Source organism: Rattus norvegicus, chromosome 10, assembly GCF_036323735.1.
Source record: "Rattus norvegicus strain BN/NHsdMcwi chromosome 10, GRCr8, whole genome shotgun sequence".
Classification (NCBI taxonomy): Eukaryota; Metazoa; Chordata; class Mammalia; order Rodentia; family Muridae; genus Rattus; species Rattus norvegicus.
The window spans coordinates 63,481,229-63,491,942 of record NC_086028.1 but is presented as its reverse complement, the minus strand read 5'-3'; the positions used below and the strand labels follow the sequence as shown (position 1 = coordinate 63,491,942).

Genomic DNA, 10,714 nt, shown 5'->3' with positions numbered 1-10,714 from the left:
TCACACTTACTCTTATCTCAGAATTTATTATACTCGACTCATCTTCCAAATGTTGCTACCTGAGTTTTAAGAGTTTAACATTATTAGGCACACATCTCTTTTGAAAGCCTTCGACGCTTCCTGGCCTCTCTGTTGCATTATTCAACACTATTCTGCCAGAGTCTTAGCTCATTTCCTCCCTCGTTTGTCCTGTCATGGTGGCGCACATCAATAGTGCCTCCTGCTTTCCGTCCTCAAACCTTTCTTTACCCTAGTCGTCACTCTTTCTTTACAGGAGAGTGTGCGCACAGACCCCCACCATCACAGATGAAGCAGCTGAGTCCTCCAATGTTAGGATCAATGCAGTACTCAAGCTTCAGAGCCCGCCATAGTCACGCTATCTTCCCTGCCAGGTAAGTGTTTCATTTTCAGAACTTACTGTAAGCTGGAATGCTTACCTCGTCCCACTTTGAGGGCTCGTCTTGCAGGTTCAACGTAAGATGTCTACTGACAGTGCTTGTGCTGGGTCGGCCCTTGCATTAATTCCCCTAACAAAGCATTTACTCCACTTCAACAATCCTTTAGCAATGCTTTCCCTCCCCTTTCAACTCTGAAAACTGGAGATTTACGACTGATGGCACACTGGCCATCAGATGGCAGGCAACTGGGACTTGGGCTGTGGGTGTGGTTCTGTGGCACAGCACGGATCTTGGGATTATTAACATGTGAAAAGTCCTGAGGTCAGTCTTTAGAACCTCACAAAGTGACTGGAGGACCAGGTGTGGTAGAGCACACCTTTATTCTCAGCATTTAAGTCTACAAGGGGAGCTTCAGACCAGTTGGGATTGCATACTAAGACCCTATCACAAAAACAAACAAACAAAAAAAAAAGTGACCTTTGTCCTTTAAGTACTCTGATTCATGTGGTCCACTTCAATCCTGCCAATGTTTCACTCTATAATCTATACTTGGGGAGGGGAGGGAAGGGATCTGGGGGGGTGAGACAGCCTGTGCAGCCCTGGCTGTCCTGGAACTCATTCTGTAGACCAGACTAGCCTCAATCTCTAAGAGACCACCTGCCTCTGCCTTCTGAACCCTGGGATTAAAGGTTTGTGACACCCGCCCAGCCACTACTGCTTTTTGTAAAAATAAGTTTTACAACCACAAAACTGATTATATGATATTATATTCTATTACAAATACTTCTGCAATTGTTTACATGTATAGGTGTTTTGGCTGCATGTGTGTCTGTGCACCATATGCATGCTTGATGCCTGTGGAGGTCAGAAGATGGTATAGGATCTGCTGGAACTGGAGTTACAGACAGTTGTGAGCCATCATATGGGTGCTGGGAATTGAACCCAGGTCCTCTAGAGAGTAGGCAGTGCTCTTAAGCCATCTCTCCAGCCCTTGTTTTGTTTTGAGAGAGGTTCGAAGTATCTAGTCCAAGTTGGCTTCAAATTCAAGAGCCTCTTGCTTCAGAATCAATGCTGGAATTACAGGTGAGCACCACGGCGCTCAATTTCTATTACGATTACTTCATATATGTATATTTCTTTCTTTTAAAGATGTGTTTTCCGGGGGCTGGGGATTTAGCTCAGTGGTGGAGCGCTTACCTAGGAAGCGCAAGGCCCGGGGTTCGGTCCCCAGCTCCGAAAAAAAGAACCAAAAAAAAAAAAAAGATGTGTTTTCCGTTTATGTATATGTGTGTATATGTCGTGTATATGATTGCTGAATGAGACCAGAAGAGGGTGTCAGATCCCTTGGAACTGGAGTCACAGACAGTTGTGGGTCACCTCATGTGGATACTCAGGATACCAAACTTAGGTCCTTTAGAGGTCTTTTTTTGAGACAGGGTTTCTCTATGTAGCCCTGGGTGTCCCGGATCTCGTTTTGTAGATCGGGCTGGCCTAGAACTTACCTGCCTCTGCCCCCTTAGTGCTGGGATTAAAGTTGTTCACCACCACTACCCACTACCCAGCCTAGCCCACCCTTTTGGTGCTCTTAACAACTAAGCCACCTTTCAGGACAAATCTTTGAGTCTGAGGCCTGCCTGAGCTACAGAGCAAGTTCCAGGATAGCCAGGGTTACAAAGAAATCCTATCTTGTTAGAAAGAAAGGAAGAAAGAAAGAAAGAAAGAAAGAAAGAAAGAAAGAAAGAAAGAAAGAAAGAAAGAGAAAGAAAGAAAGAAAGGAAGACAAAACAAAACAACAACAACAAAACCCTGCAGAACCTGAACCCAGGTTTGTTAATTATGATTCATAATTGGTTGTCATTTCCATTCACCAAACATCAATGAGCAATTACCCTGCCAACTGTAGGAACACTAGACGCAAACTCTGCGGTTCAGGACACTACTCGGTATCGCGGGTCCACATTTAATTTTTTTTTCTTTCTTTCCATATAGCTCTATAATCTAGACTGACCTGAACCTCTCAGTATTTAGTCCAGGCTGTCTTCAAACTCATAGTCATCCTCCTGCCTCAAACTCCAGAGTGCTGGGATTTTAGATGTAAATTACCATATCCCTGTCTCAGTCTCACTCCCCTTCTTTTTTTGAGATAAAACTTGCAACGTCCCACATAGCTGTGGATAACCTCCTGTCTCCATCTCCCATGTGCTGAAATTTCAGGTACATACATCCAAGGCCAGTATTATCACTGTTAGAGATGGAACCCAGTCTTCATGCATGCAAGCAAGCATTCTACCAACTCAAGTATATTACCATCCTAACTTACAATTGTATTAAGTTAAATCTGGGGGTTGGGGATTTAGCTCAGCGGTAGAGCGCTTGCCTAGCGAGCACAAGGCCCTGGGTTCGGTCCCCAGCTCCGGAAAAAAAAAAAAAAAAAAAGTTAAATCTGTTCTTTTTATTTCCTGTTATTGCTGCTGTCCTCCTCCAGTACTGAAGCTCCAACCCAGGGCTTCCGTATGCAAAATGTACTCTCTGCCACTGACCTAAGGCTCCAACCCCTGGTTTTCCTTTTGAACATCTTCCCATATTGTTCCCATTTACAGTTATCAGCAGTATTTCAGAAAGCAAGACCAAGAGGAAACCAGTTATGCCTCACTTCTCCATTATTAGCTACTTGCTGCCAACTATCACGAGACTGTTTCTTTTTATTTTTTTATTATTACATTTTGTGTTGGGGGGGGTCTCCAGCTGGAGGTTAGTGTGAAGGTCAGAGGACAACTTTCCCAAGTTGGTTCTTTCCTTCTGCCAGGCAGATTCCAAAGATCAAACTTAGGGGGTTGGGCTTAGTGGCCTTACCTGATAAGCCATCTCACTGTTGTGAAATGGCTTGGAAGATCGGAAGATCAAAAGGACTCTCAGGAAACAAAGACTGTTTTGAAGCAATTATTTTCCTGATTATAAACACCATAATCTTGTTTTTAATTTTCCCCTGAGACGCATGATGCCAGATTTGTTTTGTTTTGTTTTAAGAAAAAAATAGCTCACTATCAGAGTAGAAAATAAATTATTAAGCCTTACTCCTTGTGTCTTAGCCCTTGTGGTGTCATGAACTGACTAGGTCATGTATCATCACAGCTCATGAAAGTCAGACTGCTCACCTAAAAGGTAATCCACAAACTGGCACCCTCTGCTTCTCCCCAGCAAAGGAAATCCTCACCAGGCAACTATGACTACATAAGAGTAACTACAGATAGTTAAAGAATTGAAGGAGAAAAGCAAGGTTAGTTTTCTTAAGAGCTCAAACTTATGTTAGCATAAAATGCATGGCATTTATGGACTTGTTGGAACTGACAGAAATCTCCATGGGGGAAAATGCATTATCAACATTAAAAATAGATGTCCAATTATTAAAAATAAAATAGCTAGGCAAGTTTGAACATTTTCTACCTCTATTTCATTTACCATGTATAAAGCTGGGTTCTGGAAAGATCTATAATAGCAAGGGATGTCTTCATTAGCAGGGCTGGAGATAGAGCCCAGGGGTCCATGAGTGCTAACTAAGTTAGCTCGGCTAACTAAGTTAGCTCAGCTAACTAAGTGCCCTACACAAACTCCATCCCCATCCCACTCCTCCCTCACTATCCCCTCTTTACTTTTTTGGTTCTTTTTTTTTTTTTTTTTCCGGAGCTGGGGACCGAACCCAGGGCCTTGCGCTTCCTAGGTAAGCGCTCTACCACTGAGCTAAATCCCCAGCCCCTTACTTTTTTTTTCTTTACTTTTCTCTGTCTTTTTTTTTTTTATGTATATGGTGTTCTATTACCTACATGCCAGAAGAAATCATCAGAAATTATTATAGATGGATCTAAAGCACCACGTGGTTGCTGGGAATTGAACTTAGAACTTCTGGAAAAGCAGCCTATGTGCTTAACCATTTAACCACTGAGCCATTTCTCCAGGCCAACAGGGGCAGGGGTGTGTGTGTGTGTGTGTGTGTGTGTGTGTGTGTGTGTGTGTGTGAGAGAGAGAGAGAGAGAGAGAGAGAGAGAGAGAGAGAGGAGAAGACATACAGACAGGCAGACAGACAGTCAGTCAGTCAGTCAGACAGACATACCCATGGGTCTCACATACGAAGGTCTAACATACCCATGCTGGCCTTGAACCTACTCTACAACCCAGGCAAGTCTTGCACTAGAGATCCTCTCCTACATCACACACTCACTCCCTAGCAACTAGCTGGGATTACAGGACTAGGCCATCAGGTCTAGCTCCTCAACCCTCTTATGCTTTTGAGACAGAGTTCCACTGTGTGGTACTGGTTGGTTTGGAACTCACTACTTCTAGCCTCAGACTCTGGGATTGCCTGCCTCTGCTTCTGCCAACACCATGCCCAGCCCTCAAATCCCCTTTTTTAAAAAAAAAATCCCTCTCAGACAGAACAATCGAGAATTTATTGGGAGAGTCAAGTTACTAGCTAGAAAAAAAAGTTAAACTGTAAGTCACTGTATAGTTCCAGGAGAAAAACATAAAATTGACGAGTTACCAGACAGGTAAATTAAAGACAGCAAGGGTTCACTTCCCCCAGGCCTCTAAAACAATTCATTCCTCTTATCTGCCGATCTTCCCCGATCTGGTGCAGCCACTCCCCACCTCCATTCAGCTAAAAGAAATCACTCTCCAGTTTTCAAAAGGCCTCACCATTTCAGGCTCTCGTTCCTCAGAGCCAGCAGAGCTATAAAGTATCTGCCTTTCTGTCCACTTGAAAGTACCTGCACTTATCTTTCGAAAGCCGTGCCTAGAAAAAGCTCTCTCTCTAGGGCAGCGCACAGTTTAACTCTGCCCTTTGCTTTACCTACCCTCAACAACAAAGCCCCGGGAGTGCTCCTCCAGCCTCTCACAGAACCAGCCATCTCCTAGACCCTTTACACAACTACCTACTTGTCTTCTTCACTTTACAGAAGAGATTTCTGACAGGAGACCATAAACAACGAAGAAAAGAATTGAGAAGCTGCTCTACACCAATTGAGCTCCAAAACAGAGAATGCCCTGGGGCAACCAGACTCTTGCAAAGGAAGCTTTTACAATTAAAAAAAAAAAATGTATCAGAGGCTGCCAGGCAATTCTATTTTGTCAGTACCCTTTGCTTTCTTTGCAGTGTACTAAATAAACTTGTTCTTTTTCCTACAAAATAAAGAAGGTGGATCCCTTGGAGCTGGAGTCCTGGTTGACCATGAACCACCAAGCAAGTACTAAGATTGGAACCTATAAAAAAAAAAAAAGCAGCCAAGTGCTCCAAACCACCGAGCTACCTCTCTTGCCTCCAAATAAAGAAATTTTTACAAATAAAAATAATAGGAGCCTATTCTGGACTTGATGGTAGAAAACTGTAATCTCTGGTACTTAGGAGGCTGTGACGGGGACTGAAAATTCAAGGGCAGCCTAGGTAATGTAGTGAGACTGTCTCAATTTAAATTAATATATATAAATATAAATTGTATATATACATATATATATACAAATTGTATACATACACACACACACACACACACACACACACACACATTGGGGATAGGGGTAGGGCACTTGTGTATCACACTCAAAAACCCAGGCTCAGGCTCCAGCATCAAGTAGAGGCTGGAGAGATAGACGGCTCAATAATAAAACGCTTGGCACACAAGCATTAACAGATGACCCCTCCAGAACCTCAACCAGGTATACCTGTGACCCCAGTTACTGGGAAAACAGAGGCATGATTGTTAATTCAAGCTCAACTTGTGCTTGAATTCAAGACCAGCATAAGCAAGTGAAACCTTGTCTCAAAATAAAAAGTGAAAGGGGAAGGCTGAGAACAGGAGCCCAGTGCTTCAGTCTGTATTTGCCCTATATCACTTGTAAAAAGGCAAAGGTGTATGGTACTTTTCCCCATTCGGTTTGACAGTGAATTTGTCACACTACAGAAGAAAGTGCTATGTCTACAGATGATCTGCCGTACTTAGGCAGAAAGCACGTATTTCCGTCTACGGAGGTCTTAGAAATATGCTTTGTTATGATGGAGAAATCGGTCACTCCATTAATAACCATAGGGTCTAAAAATCCGATAGTATTGCTGGTACATACTAGCATCCATACAGTATTTACAATCTATAGGTTTCATAAGCTCTCTCAACCACATACATAAAGCGTACAAAAGCCCAGCATTTTAATGCTGGATCTTCCAGAAAATTGGAAAGGTTAAGTGAGTCCTATCCAAGGTTATCGATCAGGTTTATCTATGATGGACTTGGTTCCAAACCTGACTCTTATGTCCTTAGCTCTTTAACCTAGATTCCTCCTGAATTTAAACAGAGCTTCCGACTCTCAAGCTTTAACCAGGGCACACCATAACTCCAGTGACCAGCCTTTCTCGGTCTGGTTCAGAGTGGACTTCTGCAGCTCCAGGACGGCTTTTATTTTCCACCACCCTTCCCCCAGCAACCATTCTCTGAAAGAAGCGGAAAGGGAGAGGCGACCCAAAGCTCCTGGGGGAAGGGATGATGACAAACCAGGCAGCGCGAGGCACTGGTCCTGCCATGAGCGCCCTTACTCCACGAAACGCAACCCCTTCCTTCCGCCAAGCTGTCCAGCTCTGGACTCACGACCTAATCATCCATGCTCCAAATGTTCCCACCATCACCTCAAACTATCCCTCCCCCACGACCTGTGTCCCCGACAAGTAGAGGCCACTCCGTTAGTCAATGTCCTTCCACCATGCCACATCTGCATTCCTTGGTGTCCACTACCCTTAAACCACCACTCACTGTCGGTGATTGGGCCCGGCCCTCATGGCTGCTCCGTTGTCGCCGGTCGCCGCCACTGCTGCTCCACGCCCCAGCCTCTCAATCACAGCCGCCGTCCGGACTGGCCGGGAACCGCTTCTGCGCCTGCGCAACCCGGATTGCCCGGGGCCCTCTCGGGCAGCCAGCGCCTGCGCACCTCGCTCCGGGGACGTCTTTATCATTGCCTGATGTCCTGCTTCTCTAGCTCTCAAGTGGGCATGGCCGCTTGCTGGCCTTAGATACTTAAGGTCTTAGATAATGTGGCTGCTGAGCCTTACTTTTAGACCTCTAGAATATCTTGCCTAAATTACTAAAGTCTTGAATTGAGATTTATCCCACCAGAATTCTGGATCCTGCCAGCATTTAAAGACCAAACGTTTTAGGCATCAAGGAAATTGCAGACTAGTGTAGTTCCCTACTGTACATCTCCGACTATGGAATCAAATCATTTTGCAAACCAATAAAGAAGACCTTTATCCATGTGTGATAGTAGCACAAGCTTGTTAACCCAAAAGAATTTGGAATATTAATACAGACGATTATGAGCGGCTGGACATCGATCGTAGGAACCAAACTCCAGTCCTCGGCATCAGCAAGTGCTCTTAGTCGCTGAACATCGCTCCAGCCCCTATACAACTATATATAATGGAACTCTGAAGTATTTGATAAACTAGCAGCCGGGCAGAGTGAGGCACCCCATGAATTTTTGCAGAAGCAGGAGGATTTCTGTGAGTTTGATCTACAGATGAAGTTCTAGGATAGCCAGAGCTACATTGAAAAAAAGAAATTGGTGTTACTTCTTCCTGCCTTCTTTTCAGAGAAGTACCTAGGAACTCGAAGGATTTTCATGAGATGCTTACAGCAGTATTATTATTGTGGTGGTGACAATGATGATGACAATGATGACGATGACAACGACAACGACGACTCTGGCTATATAAAACAGGAGTTCGGGGTTGGGGATTTAGCTCAGTGGTAGAGCGCTTGCCTAGCAAGCGCAAGGCCCTGGGTTCGGTCCCCAGCTCCGAAAAAAAAAATATAGGAGTTCACTAGTAGTCCAGACTGGTCTTGAACTCCATATGTATTTCATGGCGACCTCTTACTGAGCCCTCCTGGCTGGGCATACCCTAACCCCCACCCTGAACCCTCCAGCCTAGGAGAGCCTCTTTCTTTCTTTCTTCCTTTCTTTCTTTCTTTCTTCCTTCCTTTCTTTCTTTCTTTCTTTCTCTCTCTCTCTCTCTTCCTTCCTTCCTTTCTTTCTTTCTTTCTTTTCTCTTCTCTTCTTTTTTTCTTTTCTTTTCTTTTTTCTTTGATTCAATATGTATGGACAGTTTGTCTGCATGTGTATATGTGTGTGTGTACCATGTGAATGCCAATGTCCTTGAAGGCCAGAGGACTGTGTCTGATCCCCTTGAACTAGAGTTATAGATAATTGTGAGCCACCATGTGGGTGCTGGGAATGAAAATCGTATCCTTCAACAAGAGCAGTTGTCCTGTTAGGGCTTATACGGCTGTGATGACACACCATGATCAAGAGGAAATACGAAAGGAAAGGGTTGATTTTGCTTACATTTCCACATCACAATCTAACATCAAAGGGAAGCGAGGCAGGAGCTCAGTCAGGAACCTGGAGGCAGGAGCTGATGCAGAGGCCATGGCGGGTGCTGCTTACTCAGCCTTGCTGCTGCTCCTTCTCCCCTCCCCCTTTCCCTCCCTCTCCCCACTCCTCTTCTACCTCCTCCTTTTCTTTTCTTCTTCTTTTTCCTCTTCCTTATTTTGTTTTGTTCTTGTTGTTTTTGTTTTTGTTTTTTTTCTTTTTTTTTTCGGAGCTGGGGACCGAACCCAGGGCCTTGCGCGTGCTAAGCAAGCTCTCTACCGCTGAGCTAAATCCCCAACCCCTGTTGTTGTTTTTTAACAAAGGGTCTCTCCACTTAGTCTTGGCTGTCCTGGAACCAGCATACTTTTTTTTATAACATCTAGGACTAGCAGACCGGAGGTTACAACACCCACAATAGAATGGGTCCTCCAACATAGTAACTAATTAGGAAAATACTCCTATAGCTTGCTTATATCTCCACACCCCCCATGCTTTTGTTGTTGTTATTGTTTGGTTTGTTTTGATGTCAGCATAAGCTCCGCCCCACAGTTGCCTGGCAACAGCCAGGTGTGCCTGACTCACTATAAAAGGGGCTGCTCAAACCCCTCCCCTCTCTCTTGCTCTCTTGTTCTTGCCCTCCTGCTCCCATTCTCTCCCCATTGCCCTCCCCTACCCCTCGAACTGCTCATGATCCTCTACTACTCTTCTCTCCCCTGCCCCCCACCTCTCTCTCTCTCTGCCTTTCTCTGTCTCTACTATCTTCTCAACACCCCTCCTCATGCCCTGAATAAACTCTATTCTATACTATAATGTTGTATGGCTGGTCCCTCAGGGGAAAGGGATACCTCAGCCTGGGCCCATGGAGGCACCGCCTTCCTGATTACACACCCACCGAAATATATTCCTCCTCTCCTCTATCTTTTCATAAAACACAACATTTGAGACAGGGTTTCTCTGTGTCACCCTCGATGTCCTGGAACTCTGTAGACCAGGCTGCCCTTGAACTCAGAGATCTGTCTGCTTCTGCCTTCCAAGTGCCGGGACTAAAGGTCTGTGCTGCCACCTCCAGGCTTACACCCCATTACGGAGGCATGCTTGCTTGCTTGCTTGCTTGCTTCCTTGCTTGCTTCCTTGCTTTCCTTTGTTTTTCCTTTTCCTTTGTTTGTTTTGTTTTGTTGCTTGTCTGGTTGGGTTTTTTGTTTTGTAGTTTTTTTGTTTTGCTTTGTTTTGTTTTTTTGGTTTGATGCATGCATGTGTTTGTGTGTCTGTGTTTTAAGACAGGATCTCTCTACATAGTCCTGGCTGTTCTGGAACTCGCTATATAGACCAGACTGGCCTCGAACTCACAGAGATTCACCTGCCTCTGCAGTTTTCCAGTTGAGTTTCCCTCTTCTCAGATGACTTAGACCTACCCAGCACAGTAGCCATTCTTTTTAACTGCAGTGCCATCTCTCCAGCTCCCCTTTTTGTTTACTGTTTTTGAAACAATATCTCATATAGCCCCAGTCTGGTCTTGAACTTCTTTCTGGTCCTCCTGCCATTGCCTCCTAATTACTAGAATTGCAGACATACAGCAGCACTCCTAGCACAAGATCATCTTTACATATGTACAGTAAAAGACAGGAGCTGGCAGTATCAGGTAGCGGCCGGTCACCAGGGCTCCTGAGCCAGCTCCTGGCTGGAAAGATGTGGCACTATTTACTCAAGGTGACACATATTTATAATCTCTGCACTTTGGAAGCTGTCAGAGGGCTGCCTCAAATTGAGATTGAAACCACCCTGAGAAAAATAGCGAGAGCCAGGCCACCCAGGGCCACATAACAACCTCCTGTTGAAAAAAAGAAAGAAAGAAAAGAAAAAAAATAGTTTGTAATAAGTGCAAAACCATGGTGCACTTGGCACCAAAAAAG

The 10,714-nt window shown here is 44.7% G+C and overlaps 1 protein-coding gene and 1 long non-coding RNA gene across 2 annotated transcripts in view; one reads left to right on the top strand and one right to left on the bottom strand.

Annotated features, from left to right (window-relative positions):
• Fam222b (family with sequence similarity 222, member B) overlaps window positions 1-7,292 on the bottom strand; it is a 65,772-nt gene extending 58,480 nt beyond the window's left edge. Inside the window, exon 1 of the mRNA NM_001109038.1 lies at window positions 7,190-7,292. The gene's annotated coding sequence lies outside the window, so the exon portion shown is untranslated. The remainder of the gene's footprint in view (window positions 1-7,189) is intronic.
• LOC134480829 (uncharacterized) lies at window positions 2-5,741 on the top strand. Its single transcript, XR_010055692.1, has 2 exons — window positions 2-392; window positions 5,351-5,741. It is a non-coding gene; the product is annotated as an uncharacterized LOC134480829 (long non-coding RNA).
• Window positions 7,293-10,714: the final 3,422 nt, after the last annotated feature.